The sequence below is a fragment of the Phyllostomus discolor genome, chromosome 3 (genome assembly GCF_004126475.2).
Source record: "Phyllostomus discolor isolate MPI-MPIP mPhyDis1 chromosome 3, mPhyDis1.pri.v3, whole genome shotgun sequence".
NCBI lineage: Eukaryota > Metazoa > Chordata > Mammalia > Chiroptera > Phyllostomidae > Phyllostomus > Phyllostomus discolor.
Genome location: NC_040905.2, coordinates 75,494,993 through 75,512,973, shown reverse-complemented (window position 1 = coordinate 75,512,973; position 17,981 = coordinate 75,494,993). Strand labels below are relative to the sequence as shown.

General features: G+C 39.1%; 1 protein-coding gene across 9 annotated transcripts in view; it reads right to left on the bottom strand.

Moving 5' to 3' along the window:
* The window catches only part of APC (APC regulator of WNT signaling pathway), a 154,441-nt gene that overhangs the window by 109,983 nt on the left and 26,477 nt on the right, over positions 1–17,981 (bottom strand). The gene's annotated exons all lie outside the window — the stretch shown is intronic.

Below are 17,981 nucleotides of genomic sequence, written 5' to 3'. Positions count from 1 at the left end.
TTATACAACTTTAGCGGTTTAAATTACTTTACAGTTTTCTCATTCAGAAGTCCAAAATAGGTCTCAGTGAGCTAAAATCAAGGTATCTAAAGGGTTCCGTACCTTCCTGCAGGCTCTAAGGAAGATTCTGTTTTCTAGCCTTTCCCAGTTTCTAGATATCGACTACATTCCTTGGTTAAAAACCTTCTTCCTCCAACTGCCAAAGCTTTATTAGCAAGGGTGGACTGAGTCCTTCTCAATTTGCAGCATGCTGACCTTGCTTCTACCATCACCATCTCTTTCTTTGACTCTTCATTCTTCTGCTTTCCTACTCTACTTTTAAAGACTCACTTTAAAGAAGGTTGCATTGGTGCACCTCAACAATCCAGGATAATCTCCCTATTTTCAGTTTACCTCATTAACAACCTTAATTTCATCTTCAACCTGAATTCCCCTTTGTTATATAATCTAACATATTCACAGGTTCTGGGGTTTAGGAAATGGTCATCCTTGGGGAGCTATTATTCTGTGCACCTCACTACAACTTTCTCTTCAACTGCTTCAGTACTTACATCTTAATAATGTCTAATGAAACTAAACAATTAGTCATTTCTAAAACTCATCTTAGAGCTTTCTGACTTTACTCTAATGTGATCCTAGAGCAAATTGAGTCCTAGAACAAATTAAGCCTGAAATATCACTGAAGGCAAAAATGACAAAATGGAATCCTACTTTGGGTACATAATGAGAAGGCAGAGTTATTTGGAAAAAGACAATAATGCCAGAAAAACAGAAGGCAGCAGGAAAAGAGGAACAGCAAACATGAGATGGACTGACTCCATTAAAGAAGCCATAGGTCTGAGTCTACTTGAGCTGGGCAGGGCTGTTGAGGACAAGGCATTGTGAACATCACTCATTCAAGGGTCACCAGGAGTCAGGACCAACTCAACAAGCATATAAAATACACATTAATGTCAGAGAGTAGAAGGCTCCAGTGTATGGAAAGAAAAGACTTAGGTTCAAAGTTCTAAATCTTTCATTTTGCAGCTCTATGACTCCAGATATGTCACCTAACTAAGACTTGGCTATTCTTCCATCTGTAGAATAACTATCTGGTAGCTTATTTTATTTACAAGGATCAAATTTGTCATTGTGAACTGTAATTATAAAATATGAAATACTTTTTTTAAAGTAACAGATTATTAATTGCTCTGCTGATCCAAATCAAGGTTCAGCTTAAATACCCATTTCGATGAAGTAATCTACCATCACACCATTAGTGCTTCTACACATGCAAAGAAATGAAACTTGGCCCCTAGCTTACATAATGCACAAAAATCAACTCAAATAGATTAAAGACCTAAATTTAAGACCCAAAGCATCAATCCACTGTCTTCCTTCCCTTGTTCCCACCACCATTTTGTATCTCCTTCCCCATTCCTGGCTACAAGAATATTGAGGGAAGAATCACATTTGATTTTATCTTGAATGTCTTATGGTGCATGTCATAATATTTTGTACATAGTAAGAGTTCATTAAATATTAGTTTGGGAATGACAAAATTAATATCCAAAGGGTATCCAATGCAGATGCCCTCAGGAAATATAATAGTAGAGCAAATGCTGAATAATGAATTTGATAGCAAAATATAACTTCTGTCAGAGGAAATGAAATGCTTTAAATAAAAACCCTGGACCCTGTAAGTGGAAAAAAAAATGCAACACAGCCTTGGGACCAAGTTTCTGAGATTATATAGCTGCACAGTAGATTCACTTTATGAGTTTGAGTTTTTTTAAAAGACCATGAAGTCAGAATCTCTGAGGATGAGGCCCAGGCATTGGAATATGCTGCTAGGACTGAGAAGCACTAAGCACCATATATATTAAACAATGGGGAAAGGACAGCCTCTTCAATAAATGGTGTGGGGACACTGGACAGACACATGCAAAGAAATGAAACTTGGCCCCTAGCTTACATAATGCACAAAAATCAACTCAAATAGATTAAAGACCTAAATTTAAGACCCCAAATCATAAAACTTCTAGAAGGAAACATAGTGGGTAGCCTCCTTGACACTGATGTTGGCAATGATTTTTTGGATTTGAAACCAAAACAAAGGCAGCAGAAGTAAACATAAACAAGTGGGACTACATCAAAACAAACAGCTTCTGGCCCTGGCTGGTGTAGCTCAGAGGATTGAGCGCGGGCTGTGAACCAAAGTGTTGCAGGTTCGATTCCCAGCCAGGGTACATGCCTGGGTTGCAGGCCATAACCCCCAGCAACGGCACATTGATGTTTCTCTCTCTCTCTATCTCCCTCCCTTCCCTCTCTAAAAATAAATAAATAAAATCTTAAAAAAAAAACCCAGCTTCTGCACAGCAAAAGAAATCATTAACAAAATGAAAGCCAACTTCTTGAATGGGAGAAAATATCTGCAAACCATATATATGCTGAGGAGCCCATATAGTCAAAATACAATACATAAAGAACTCACTTAACTCAATAGACAAATTAAAAAAAAAATCCGGTTTAAAAGTGGGCAGAGGAACCAAATAGACATTTTCCAAAGACATCCAAATGGCCAATACATACACAAAAGAATGCTCAACATCACTATCAGGAAAATGCACATGAAACCACAATGATAAATGGCTGTCATCAGACAAGAGATAACAAGTATTAGAGACAACATGGTAAAAAGGGAACCCTTGTACACTGCTGGTAGGGATGTAAATTGGTGCAGTAACTATGGAAAACAATATGTTAGGCAAATACATATAATATCATCTAACCCTAATTAAACTTCTGTAGATATTTTTTTAAAAAGATTACTATTCACACAAAGAATCAACACTGAATAAAATTTAAAACTCAGCCAATCCACACAACTGTGAAGTGGCAGCCTGACTCCTAAACCAATGTTGATCAAATTGCCTCACCCTCCAGGTCTCATGAGCACCTCCCTACACTAAGTTAGCTCTAAGTATGTTATCTCCTAAAGCAACTTGACTTCTTTAGAGTCTCATGCCTCAAAAAGTTACTTGTTCATTCCTGGTCAAAATGGAGGCATAGGTAGACACGCTTCGCCTCCTCATGAAATGACAAAAAGAATTACAACTAAATCTCAAAACAAATAACACTAAGAACTGTCATAAAATTGAACTGCATGAAATTCCCACAACCAAGGATTTAAAGAAGCCACATTCAATCAGATGGGTAGGAGTGGCAGAGATGCAGAGATAGAGAGGAGAGGGTGTGGCAGCTGCAGAATGGGCATGGGCAGTCCCACATTCACCTGTAGTGGATAAAAATTGGGAGAGATGCCTTGGAAGCAAGTGGTCCCAGCCCCAGGCCAGATCACATAGCCCAAGGTTCCATTGCTGGGAAGATAAATCCCAGTAACTTCTGGCTGTAAAAACTAGTGGGGTTTGGGGAGGCAGAGGCACCTGCTAGATTTTCAGGAAACTATGCTAAAAGGGCCAATGCTGTCTTAAAACATATGAAAACCCACCCACTCTGGGATTTAGCATCAGGGCAATAGCTGGAAGGGTGGCAATTGCATATGGGAAGTAGGTGAAGTGACTGGAAATGGGGCAAGTGCCAGGCAAATCCCCAGGAGTCAAGCAGCAGCACAGTTCCCTCTCTGGGCCCCCTCCCCACACAGAGCCACAAAGCAGTGAAGCAAGTTGCCTACCCTGTTGATTAGCTAAAGCTCCGCCCCACAATATTTACAGGTACCTTTTACTGTGAGTCAAAGCAGCTCCACCTAATACACAGAAAAAAACAGGGAGGCTGCCAAATTTAAGAGAGACAAAGAAACATGGCCCAAATTAAAGAACAGAACAAAATCCCAAGAAAAGAACTAAATGAAACAGGGACAGCCAACCTATCAGATGCAGAGTTCAAAACACTGGTGATCAAGACACTCAATGAACTCACTGAGTACAGCAACAAGATAAAGGAAGAAATGAACGTTACACTAAGTGAAATAAAGAAAAATATACAGGGAACCAACAGTGAATGAAAGGAAGCCAGGATTCAAATCCTGGAACATAAGGAAGAAACAAACATTCAACCAGAACAGAATGAAGAAACAAGAATTCACAAAAACAAGGATAGTATAAGATTCTGGGACATCTCAAAATATTCCAACACCTGAATCATAGGGATGCAAGAAGGAGAAGAGGAAGAACAAGAAATTAAAAACTTATTTGAAAAAATAGTGAAAGAAAACTTCCCTATTTGGTGAAGGAATGGATAATACAAGTCCAGAAAGCACAAAGAGTTCCAAACAAGTTGGACCCAAAGAAGACCACATCAAGACATGTCATAATTAAAATGCTAAATGTTAAAGATAAAGAGAGAATCTTAAAGGCAGCAAGAGAAAAGCAGAGATGTACCTACAAAGGAGTTCCCATAAGATTCTCAGCTGATTTCTCAAAACTTTGCAGGCAAGAAGGAACTGGGAAAAAGTATTCAAAGTGATAAAAAGCAAGGATCAACAACCAAGATTACTCTATCCAGCAAAGCTTTCATTTAGAATAGAAGGGCAGATAAAGTGCTTCCCTGATAAGATCAAGTTAAAGGAGTTCATTATCACCAAGCCCTTAGTACATGAAATGTTAAAGAGGATTATCTAAGAAAAAGGAGACGACCCAAACTATGAGCAGTAAAATGAAAACTCACAACTATCAACAATTGAACCTAAAAACAAAAACAAAACTTAGAAACAAACTAAGCAAACAATTAGAACAGGAACAGAATCATAGGTATGGAAGTCATTTGGAGGCTTATCAGCTGTGGGGGGAAGGGGATAAAGGGGAAGAGGTGCAGGGATTGAGAAGCATAATTGGTAGGTACAAAATAGACAGGGAGAGGTTAAGAATAGTATAGGAAATGGAAAAACCAAAGAACTTATATGTACAGCCCATGGACATAAACTATGGGGAGAGGGGAACGCTGGAGGGAATGGGAGTACTGGGCAGAGGGGGACAAAGGGGGAAAATAGGAATAACTGTAAAAACATAATCAATAAAATATACTTTAAAAGAAGTTACTTGTTCATTACCATCATTCTGCTGATTACAGCTGCAGTGGTAGATGCTCAATAAATATGTATTGAATGAATGCATTATTAATAATCAGAATAAGTGAAAACAAGAAAACTCAAACAGTTTTCAAATGCCTACTTGAAATCTACAATAAATACCCTTTAACCCAGAAATTTTTATCAGTAAAAAACCACAGATCTCTCTGGAACATATCTACAACAAAATCTTTTTAAATGCAGGCAACACTTTTGTTTTAATTTGGCTAAAAAACTAAAGGGAAGCAGACTTTGGAGCTGTGGTAAACACAAAGTAATGTCTGGTAATAGACATATCAGTAAAGGCAAAAGAAATAAGAAAAACTGAATGACTTAATAATGGCTACTCTGAGTTAATTCTGCTTTACTGCTCCTGTATGTTATATATGTTAAATATGTATTGGGTTAAATATGTCTGGCTACTCTGAGTTAATTCTGCTTTACTGCTTCTGTATGTTAAATATGTTAAATATGTATCGGGTTAAATATGTCCTGGTGTTACTGTAGTGAATATGCTACATTACAGAGCAAAAAGGACTTGGCAGATGTAATTAAGGTTATTAACTGGCTGACTTTAAAATAGGCAGATTATATGGGTGCACCCAAATGAGCCCTTGATATCTTCAAATCATTCACTGGCTTTCCAATGAAATTAGAATAAATTTCCTTACCTTGCTTTACAAGACTCTGCATAATCTACTTCCTGCTCTTACTCCCACTCTCCTCTCATGCCTCTCCCTCTCTTCCCTCTTTCTTATAATCATGTCTATTCACTGCCTTTCCTTCAGCCTAAGGACTCTGCTCTCAAATCTTCAAATGACTGCTCCATCCTATAGTTCAGGTCTTGGTGTTCACATCACATATTCAAAGAGACCTTGCATGATCACTATTTACACTGGTACCATCCTTACATCCTTAAACTTTTCCATCACACTGTACTTGTTTTGTCGTAAAATCATTTATGATCTGAAAGGCTCTATCTACGTATCTATCTATTTAGTTTTCTGTCTCCCTCATCACTGTTTCCTAAATTGGAATAAAAATTCTCTGAGGACAGGAATCTAGATGGATTCCTTGTGCACTGCTATTTCTTTCACACCTGGAACAGTGCTTGGTGCATAATAAGCATTCAATACATTTTGTTGAATGTATTAATGTAGATGATATAAAAATGAATAAGACATCAACTTACAGTCTAATAGAGAACATTTACAACAAAAATTTTAGTACAAGGACATGTGTGTCAAAGGATGATCATTCCAGCAAGGTAATCAAGAAAGATTTAAGGGAGAAAGTAGCAAAAGAACGAGCCTTGAAAGATGTTTAAGGATTCTTCAGGGCAGAAATGTATTTCCATTTTGCCTGTCAGGTTAAACAATTTAGACTTCATCTTACAGACAATGAAAAACAAAGTTGTTTCAAATAAGGAAGGATGCAGATTAGAGGCAAGATCCACAAAAATTAACAGGACTAGTCTCTAATTCCTACTTAACAGGAGAAATAACCAGAACTCAGATGCACACTACTAATTTATAGTTAAATTTGATGGCCCAAGACCTTTTCCAATGTGGAAATATGACGACAGAAAAAAAACACTAAATTTCATACTCTAAAGGAATTTAATTTTGTTTTACTTGGTGTTATTTTGGCAATTTTGACAACACAGTTACTCGTTAACTTTATGTTGTCAATAAAAATCAAAATCTACCTTTGGTGACCATTTTATCCAATTAATAAAATATTCAAATACTTGTATATGAGTAAAGGGAAAAATTATGTTAATTCTTAACATGCCCTAACCTGATAAAATTCCAGTTTTAGTGCATCTGATGTTTTAAACTATACTTCCTATGGAAAAGAAATTCTGATTAATTTTTATAAACTAAATGTTTAAAACAAGATTTTATGCTTGCCTATGTTTTTTTAAAACAATTCTTGTTTAATGTTTTAAACTCTGATCTTTATTGAAAACCAAAAACAGTGATAAAATTGTTCCCAAAGGTACAATCTGTAGTACCAATTTATAAAACCTATTCATAAGGATGACATTTTAGCATTAAAGAGCTCAGTGACATAAGGTCACTAAAATAGAACCAAATGTTTATGATATCATTGTGAATGTAAAAAAAGGAGCACACAGAATTCATTTGAGTTTTTTTAAAAAGTCTTTCTCACCCTGGCTGGCGTAGCTCAGTGGACTGAGTGTGGGCTGCAAACCAAAGTATCGCAGGTTCGATTCCCAGTCAGGGTACATGCCTGGGTTGCAGGCTATGGCCCCCGGCAGCCACACATTGATGTTTCTCTCTCTCTCTTTCTCCCTCCCTTCCCTCTCTAAAAAAGATGGATGAATAAAATCTTAAAAAACAAAAGTCTTTCTCCCAGGAAAAAATTTAATGAGGCTGCGAGTTTGGTCTCAGGTCAAGGCATATAACTAGGTTACAGGTTCAATGCCTGGTTGGAGTGTGTATGGGAGGCAACCAATTGATGTTCCTCTAAAAATCCTTGGATCAAGACTTTTATTCTCATGCAAATATCTACAAATTCTTCCCTTGCTATGAAAATAGTCACGTTTTCAACACCCTATATACCAACTCCAAGTGATAGAGGTCTAATTATATACCATCTTATCTCTTTTTGATTGTCTTCCTTCTCTCTTGCTTTAAGTTGAATTTTAAACATATAAGGTAAAGCATAGACTACAAAATTATTTCACTTCTGGATATCTGAGTATAAATGTTTTCTATTATAGGCTAAGTGATCCAAACTTATTCATTAAAAGGAAAAAAAAATCTACCTAGACTTATTAGACTTTATAAATCAAATCAGAAACTTCTGGGTCAACTTAGTCTACCCCCAATAGTACCTAATATATAGATACATTTAAGATTAGGAGAATGAGTTGCCTAATAAAACAGTTCAAATACTTAAGGGAACTAATACATTTAATTCCTTCTTTTAATACAGATTAATATTTTAAACCTAAAACTTCATAATTATTCTGTAAGACTTTTTAAACTTTATTTACTAAGACCTCCAAGATGCAATTAACTTACGGCCAAGACGGAGGCGTAGGTAGATACACTGCCTCCTCGCACAGCCAAAAGGACAACAATGAATTTAAAAACAAAAAAATGACCAGAACTGCCAGAAAATCAAATTGTATGAAGTCTAACAACCAAGGAGTTAAAGAAGAAACATTCATCCAGACTGGTAGGAGGGGTGGGGGCAGATGTGGGCAGCCAGGATGGACAGGATGCACATCAAGGCCGTGGCTAGAGGACCAGGGCAGGCAGTGGTTGCTGGACCAGGACAGTCCCATATTTGTGTGCAGATAAACAGGGAGGAACAACTGGAGAGCAAAACAGACTGTGCAACCCAGGGTTCTAGTGCGGGTAAAGAAAGCTTCAGAACCTCTGGCTGTAAAAACCTGTGGAGGTTGCAGCAGCTGGAGACACTCCCAGACTCACAGGAGAGTTTCATGGGAGAGACCCAAAGGGTCCTAGAATGTACACAAGCCCACCCACTCGGATATTAGCCCAGAAGGGCCCAATTTGCTTGTGGGTAGCAGGGGAAGTGACTGAAAGCCGGTGAGCAAGTGCCATTGTTCCCTCTCTGACCCTGCCCCCAAATACAGTGCCACAATGCAACCTGGGTAGCCCCACCCTGGCAAAAACCTAAGGCTCTGCCCCTTACAACATAACAGGTACACCAAGACAAAGAAATATGGCCCAAATGAAAAAACAGATCAAAACTCCAGAAAAAGAACTAAGCAATGAAGAAATAGCCTACCTATGAGATATGGAGTTCAAAACACTGATAATCAAGATGCTCACAGAAACAGTTGAGTATGGTCACAAAATAGAGGAGAAAATGAAAGCTTTGCAAACTGATATAAAGCAAAATGTATAGGGAACCAACAGTGAAGGGAAAGGAACCGGGACTCAACTCAACAATGTGGAGCAGAAGGAAGAAATAAACATTCAACCAGAACAGAATGAAGAAATAAGAATTCAAAAGAATGATAGAGGGGAAGATGGTGGCGAGATAGGTAGGAGTGGAGTCCACTTCCCCCCGTGCACAGGTGAAACACCTAGACGATCTTCCAAGGAACAGAGCAAACAGCCAATGGTATCCCAGAATTTATGAAGATTGGAGACCAAAAACTGTAGAGGACATTGAAAAATCAGATGGTAAGGAAAGTACTTCAGGACAATAAGTTCCCTAGGACCAGTGCGGGGGGGACCAGGGAGGCTGCAGCCCCAGACCTGGTGCCCGCAGGGTCTGCCACAGGATTCTAGGGAGAGAGCCAGGTCAATGGCTCCCTCCCCTGCCAAACAAGGTTTGAGCAGCACCAGGAGGGATCTGGATGTTTGAAGTCACAGGAGGGGAATAAAGACAAAGTGGCAAACACACAGAGGCTATGTGTACCCACTGAGACTGTGGACACTAGCTGGGGAGAGTTGGGGTGTGATGGACCCCGATCCAGTCAGTCCCCAGTCTGGTTGGAGAGTGGGGCTGTGTGAGAAGCCAGGTGCTTCTTTGGAGCTGCAGGCTTGGACAGGAGGATTTTCTCAAAGAGAAAAAAGAGGCACTCAGAGGCTGTTTGGGGAGTTCTCCTCCAGCAGCCACCCCTGTCTCCTGCACCCCTAACCCCAGCCCAGCCACGCGCTCACACCTGGAGCCCTGGGGAGGTGTGCACCTAATCCCGTGGCCAGGAGGCTGCCTGTCCCACCCCAGCAGTGGAGGCCAAGTGCTCAGGCCCACAGTCCTGGGACTGAGGACACCTGACCCCACTGCCCAGAGGCACCTCCCACTCGGCCCCTGCACCCAGGCCCCTGTAGGGCCAACTGGCTCTCTAAGAGGAAGGTAGAGATGCCCCCGCAGAAGAGAGCTACAGGCCTCAGGAAGTCAGCAATCCCCAGAAACACTTAACTCAGTGGTGGGGCTGAACTACCCTGAAGCGGTGCTGAGTCCCTAGCATTTAGGACAGCAAAGAATGAGAGGGTGGTGTGTGAACTGCCCCTAATTGGTGCACCTCAAGGACAGCGCAACTGCTAAACTGAAGGCATAGGCTGTGTGCAGGAGGGGACTGGAGCTGACAGCGAACTGAGGAACTGGTCTGGAGGCTGGGCAACTATGAACAGAGCGGCTCAGGAAGGGAGAAAAGGGAAATCAATCCCTCCTCAGCCTGCTGCAGCTAGGAAGACCAGCAGAACTGGCTTGATGGGTTTAAAGCCAGCAGAAGGCTTTTTTTTTTTTAATTCCTTCTTCCTTTCTTTCCTTCTTTCTTTTTTTATTCCTTCCTTCTTCCTTCCTTTTCTTTCCCCCACAAGTTAGACAATAAAACCTGGAGCTGTGAAAATACCAGAGTTAGCCCCAAAGAGGGATCATCTCAACAACTGAGATAGACAAATTTTACTTTGCTACTCCAGAGAACTTGCAAGTTATTATATATTTAAATTATTACTATTTTTGCATTTTTCTTACATCTTTATTAGTACTTTTGTATTTCTCTTCTTTCTGTTTAGTCTTCCTCACATAGTTTGTTAAATTGCATTGTCTGACTGGTTTCCCTTGTTCTCTCTTTCATAGTGTATTTTTAATTTTCCATCTTTCACTTCACTTGTGTTCCAATAGCACACTACTCGAGGTCCTGTACTTCCTATTCTTGTTATTCAGATCACATAGATTCTGTCACATGATTGTTGCTCCATTACTACTGTAAATAATTGCTGTTCCATACAATTGTAAATACTACATAGCACCCCTCCTGAATCTTAGCTTGCTTCACTGTTTCTTGAGCTTTACTATTGTGGTGGTTAACTCTATTCTCTCGCATACTACACCTATTTCCTATCCTTTACTCTCACTTTATCTTATAATCTGACTCCCACTAGCTCACTGCTTTCTAGATCCAACTCACAATCCTTCCCTGCCCCTAACAAGAGTCTTATCTTTTTTCCACCCTTTCTAAAAAGTGGCCAGTTGGTTGAAATATCACAGTTAACACTATACATATCAGAAGGATCTCCTATCTCTTTTTTATGGGCTGGTACTTTAAATACCACAGAATACATTCCCACTGTCTTAAACCATTTTGCCTTGCCCTCCAACTGATCACAAAAAAGAGTAGGTGGGAGCTGTGAACACCAGTACACCTGCTGGAAGAGGAAACCCACCAACAAAGGAACCACCAGCAGATAACAACAGAAGAAGGTGAAGGAGGGAGTGTAAGCCACACTAACCTCAACCCAGTTGTATCTGGAAATACAACTAAATGGTGGAGAAATTACCCAGAACAAACAACTGAACAAGAGGCCTCAAAACCTCATACACACAGAAGAATCAGTTTCAACACAACCTGTCTGCACCTGTACAACAGAATACAAGACATGGTAGATGAAGTAACCCTCAGTTAACCAGCTGGAGGCAAGGACCCACCAAAGAAAGACTCAACAACAATCAAAGCCCAAAGACAAACACAGAGGCAACATAAACGACAGCCCAAGACCAGTGAGCTCAGGAGATCAAGGAGACTGCACCACTGAATCTCACAGGTCTTCTACCATAGACGTTCACACCAGAAACCCAGGGAAGCAGAACAGATCAATTTAAGAAGCAGAGGCTAACAAGAAGAGCCTCACAAACAATGGGAAGACAAATAAACAACACCAAATAAAAGGAAAGGAGGAAGCCTCAGAAAGAGTGCTAAATGAAATAGAGGCAAGTCAACTATCAGATAGTGAGTTCAAAGCAATGGTTATTAGGAAGCTCAATGAACTCACAGAGAATTACCAAAACTACAGGGAAACTACAATGAACTCACTGCAAATTGTATCAACATGAAAAAGGAAATAGAAACTATCAACAAGGGCCAAAAGGAAATGAAGCATACAATTTCTGAACCGAAGAACACAGTAGAAGGAATCAAAAGCAGGCTTGATGAAGCGAAGGATTGGATCAGAGAGCTGGAGGACAAGGCAGAAAAAAACACCCAGAATGGGCAAGAAAAGGAGAAGAGGCTCAGAAAGAATGAAGACGGGTTACGAGAAATGCAGGACAATGTGAAACGTAATAACATGTGTATAATGGGGATACCAAAAGGAGAAGAAGAGCAAGGGATAGAAAACCTATTTGGAAAAGTAATGATGGAAAACTTCCCTAATCTAATGAGAGAAAAAGTCACATAAATCCAGGAAACTCAGAGAGTCCCAATCAAGAGGAACCCAAACAGGCCCACTTCAAGGCACATCATAATTAAAATGGCAAAATTCCAAGACAAAGAGAGAGTCTTAAAGGCAGCAAGGGAGAAATAGGAAGTAACATACAAGGGAGCCCTAATAAGGCTAGCAGCTGACTTCTCAATGGAAACGCTCCAAGCCAGATGAGAATGGCAAGAAATATTCCATGTAATGAGAACCAGAGGCCTGCAACCAAGGCTACTTCACCCAGCAAGGCTTTTAGTTAAGATGGAAAGCCAAATAAGGATCTTCCCAGACAAAAGAAGTCTAAAAGAATACACCTCCACCAAATCAGCTCTGTAGAAGATGCTAAAGGGACTGCTTTAAGGAAAGGAAAGAGTGAGAGAGAGGGGAACACAGGTACAAAAAAAATGGCAATGAATAAGTACCTATCAATAATAACTTTAAACATAAATGGATTAAATGCTTCAATCAAAAGACATAGAATAGCTGAATGGATAAGAAATCATGACCCACAGGGGGAAAGTGGAAGGGTTTACAGGAACAAGAATAAAGGACACATGGACAAAAACTATGAGGGGTGGAAATGGGAGGCAGGTGGGGAGGGCTGAGGGATGGGCTGGGATGGGAGTAAAAGAAAGAAAACTGTACATGAACACCAATTAAAATAAAATTAAAAAATAAGTAAAATAAAATAATGGAAAAAAAAGAAATCATGACCCACATATAAGCTGCCTCCAAGAGACCCACCTCAGGACAAAATACCTATAAAGACTGAAAGTGAAGGGCAGGAAACAAATATTCCAAGCAAATGGACAGGGAAAAAAAGCCGGGGTAGCAATACTCATATCAGACAAAATAGACCTCCAAAAAAGGGACATAAAAAGAGACCCAGAAGGTCACTTCATAATATTCAAGGGAAGAATCCATCAAGAAGACATAAACATTGTAAATATATGCATTCAACACAGCAGAACCCAAATACATAAAGAAAATCTTGGAAGACTTCAAGAAAGATATTGGCAGTAACACAATTATAGTAGGGGATTTCAACACCCCACTGTCAAAAATGGATAGATCTTCCAAACAAAATATCAACAAAGATACTGCAGCACTGAACAATGTTCTAGATCAAATGAACTTAACTGATATATACAGAGCCTTTCATCTCAAAGAAGCAAAATACATATTCTTTCAAATGCACATGGAACATTTTCAAAGATAGACCACATGACAGGACACAAAACAAGCCTCAACAAATTCAAGAAAATTGAAATCATACCAAGCATTTTCTCTGACCACAAGGGACTGAAACTAGAAACCAACCTTAAGGAAAAAACTCACTCAAACTCATGGAGATTGAATACCATGCTATTAAACAATGAATGGGTTAAGAATGAGATCAAGGAAGAAATTAAAAAGTTTCTGGAAACAAATGAAAATGAACTCACAACAGCCCAAAACTTATGGGACACAGTGAAGGCATTCCTGAGAGGGAAGTTCATAGTGATACAGGCCTACCTAAAAAAAATAGAAATATTTCAAATAAACAACTTAACCCTACACCTACAAGAACTTGAAGAACAACAACAAAGACAGCCCAGAGCAAGCAGAAGGAAGGAAATAGCCAAGATCAGAGCAGAATTAAACCACGTAGAGACTAAAAGCACAATTCTAAGGATCAATAAATCCAGGAGCTGGTTCTTTGAAAAGAAAAATTTGACAAGTCTTTAAAGCAGACTCATGAAGAAAAAAAGAGGGCCCAAATAAACACAATCAGGAATGAAAGAGAAGAGATTACAGCCAATACCACAGAAATACAAAGGACTGTGAGAAATTACTACAAAGAACTGTATGCCAAGAAATTTGAAAACCTAGATGAAATGGACAAATTTCTAGAAAAATATAATCTTCCAAAACTCAATGAAGAAGAAGCAGAAAGCCTGAACAGACCAATAACAGTAGACAAAATTGAAGCAGTAATCAAAAAACTCTCAACATGCAAAAGCCCTGGACCAAACGGTTTCACAGGAGAATTCTACAAAACATTTAAGGAAGAGCTAAACCTTATCCTTCACAGACTATTCCAAAAAAATCCAAGATGATGGAAGACTCCCAAACTCTTTTTAGGAAGCCAGCATCATCCTAATCCCAAAACCATATAAAGACACAACAAAGAAAGAAAACTTCAGGCCAATATCGCTGATGAACACAGATCCTAAAACCCACAACAAAATATTGGCAAAACGCATCCAACAATACATTAAAAAGATCATACACCATGACCAAGCGGGATTCATCCCAGGGATACAAGGATGGCACATTATTTGCAAATCAATTAACATAATCCATCACATAAACAAAAGCAAAGACAAAAATCACATGATATCAATAAATGTAGAAAAAGCATCTGATAAGGCACAGCACCCATTTATGATAAAAACACTAAGCAAAGTGGGAATAGAGGGAGCATTCCTCAACATAATAAAGGTCATATATGAGAGACCTATAGCCAACATCATAGTCAATGGGCAAAAACTAAACTCTTTCCCACTAAGATCAGGAACAAGACAAGGTTGTCTAGTTTCACCACTTCCATTCCACATAGTATTGGAAGTCCTAGCCACAGCAATCAAACAAGAAAAGGAAATAAAAGGCATCCAAATTGGAAAAGAGGAAACAAAACCATCATTGTTTGCAGATGACATGATAGTGTACATAGAAAATCCTACAGACTCCAACAAAAAACGGCTTGACTTAATCAATGAATTTGGCAAAATGACGGGATACAAAGTCAACATTCAGAAATCAAAGGCCTTTTTGTATACCAACAATGAAACATCAGAAACAGAAATCAGGGGAAAAAATCCCATTTGATGTAGCAACAAGAAAAATAAAATACCTAGGAATAAACCTAACCAAGGAGGTAAAAGACCTGTGCTCAGAAAACTACATAACACTGAAGAAAGAAATTAAGGGAAACACAAACAAATGGAAGCATATACCATGTTCATGGATTGGAAGAATTAACATCAGCAAAATGTCTATACTACCCAAAGCAATCTATAGATTTAATGCAATTCATATGAAAATACCAATGATATATTTCACAGATATAGAACAAACACTTCAGAAATTTATATGGAACCATAAATGACCCCATAGACTCAGCAATCTTGAGAAAAAAGAACAAAGTTGGAGGGATCACAATACCTGATATCAAACAGTATTACAAGGTCACTGTAATCAAAACAGCCTGGTACTGGCATAAGAACAGACACATAGACCAATGGAACAGAACAGAGGGCCCAGAAATAAACCCAAGTCTCTACAGTCAATTAATATTTGACAAAGGGGGCAGCAGCACAAAATGGAGTAAAAATAGCCTCTTCAGCAAATGGTGTTGGGAGAGTTGGACAGCTACATGCAAAAAAATGAAACTCAAGCACCAACTTACACCTTACACAAAAATAAATTCAAGGTGGATAAAAGATTTAAATATAAGTCATGACACTATTAAAGTCCTAGAGAAGAACATAGGCAGGAAAATCTCAGATTTTATACACAGCAACATTTTCACTGATATGTTCCCTACAGCAAGGAAAGAATAAACAAACGGGATCTCATCAAAATAAAAAGCTTCTGCATGGCTAAAGAAAACAGCATTAAAATGAAAAGAGAACCAACTGTATGGAAAACATATTTGCCAGTGATACCTCAGACAAGGGTTTGATCTCCAAAATATATAAAGAACTCACACAACTCCACTCTAAGAAGACAAGCAACCCAATTAAAAAGTGGGCAAAGGACTTGAACAGACACTTCTCCAAGGAGGACATACAGAGGGTCCAAAGACATAAGAAAAGATGCTCAGTATGGCTAGCTATGAGCAAGATGCAAATTAAAACCACAATGAGATACCACTTCATACCATTGAGAATGGCCACCATAAACAAAGCAACAAACAACAAATGTTGAAAAGGTTGTGGAGAAAAGGGAACCCTAGTGCACTGTTGGTGGGACTGCAGACTAGTGTAACCACTATGGAAAACACTATGGAATTTCCTCAGAAAACTGAATTAAAAATGGAACTGCCTTTTGACCCAGCAAGGGTCAAACTGCTAGGATTATACCCTAAGAAACTTGAAACACCAATTGAAAAGAACCTATGTGCCCCAATGTTCACAGAAGCACCATTTACAATAGCCAAGTGCTGGAAGCAACCTAGGTGCCCATCAGAAAATGAATGGATCAAAAAACATGGTATATTTACACAATGGGATTCTATGCAGTGGAAAGAAAGAAGGAGCTCCTACCCTTTGTGACAGCATGGATAGAACTGGAGAGCATTATGCTAAGTGAAATAAGCCAGGTGGTAAGGGACAAATACCATATGATCTCACCTTTAACAGGAACCTAATCAACAAAACAAACAAGCAAGCAAAATATAACCAAAGACACTAAAATTGAGACAGGCTGACAGTGACCAGAGAGGAGATGGGAGGGGATTATAGGGGAAAAGGGCGAAGGATTTGCAGGAACTATTATAAAGGACATATGGACAATAACAAGAGGGGGTGGAAACAGGGGAGGAAGGTAGGGAGGACTGGGATGGTGGGAAGGGGTGGTGGGAAAAGGCAGAAAACTACTTGAACAGCAATAAAAATGTTAAAAAAAGAATTCAAGAGAACAAGGAGAGGTTTAGGAACCTCTGGGACAACTTTAAACATTCCAACATCCAAATCATAGGAGTTCCAGAAGGAGAAGAGGAAGAAAGTGAAAACTTATTTGAAAAAATAATGGAGAACTTCTCCAATCTGGCAAAGGAAATAGACTTCCAGGAAGTTTAGGAAGCCCAGAGAGTCCCAAAGAAGCTGGACCCCAAGGAAGCACACACTAAGGCACATCATAAGTACATCACCCAAGATTAAAGATAAGGAGAGAATCCTAAAAGCAGCAAGAGAAAAGGAAACAGTTACCTACAAAAGAGTTCCCGTAAGACTGTCAGCTGATTTCTCGAAAGAGACCTTGCAGGCAAGAAGAGGCTGGAAAGAAGTATTCAAAGTCATGTAAGGGAGGTACCTTCATCCAAGATTATTCTATCCAGCAAAGCTATCATTTAGGATGGAAGGGCAGATAACGTGCTTCCCAGATAAGGTCAAGTTAAAGCAGTTCATCATCACCAAGCCCTTATTATATGAAATGTTAAAAGGGCTTACCTAAGAAAAAGAAGATCAAAACTATAAACAGTAAAATGACAACAAACTCACAACTATCAACAACTGAACTTAAAACAAAAACAAAAACTAAGCCAACAACTAGAACAGGAACAGAATCACAGAAATGGAGATTGCATGGAGGATTATCAGTGGAGAGAAGGAGGGGAGAAATGGGGGAAAAGGTACAGGGAATAAGAAGCATAAATGGTAGGTACAAAATAGACAGCAGGAGGTTAAAAATAGTATGGGAAATGTAGAAGCTAAAAAACTTATACATGTGACCCATAGACATGAACTAAGGTGGGAGTTGGGGGGAGAATGCTAGTGAGATGGGTGATGCAGTGTGGAGGGGAATGAAAGAGAGAAAAAAAATGGGACAACTGTAATAGCAAAATCAATAAAATATACTTTAAAAAAAAGAAAAGACCTCCAAGACTGAGTAGATTTATTTGAAGTATGACATAGCTTTTATAGAAGTAAAATGTAAGATTTCGT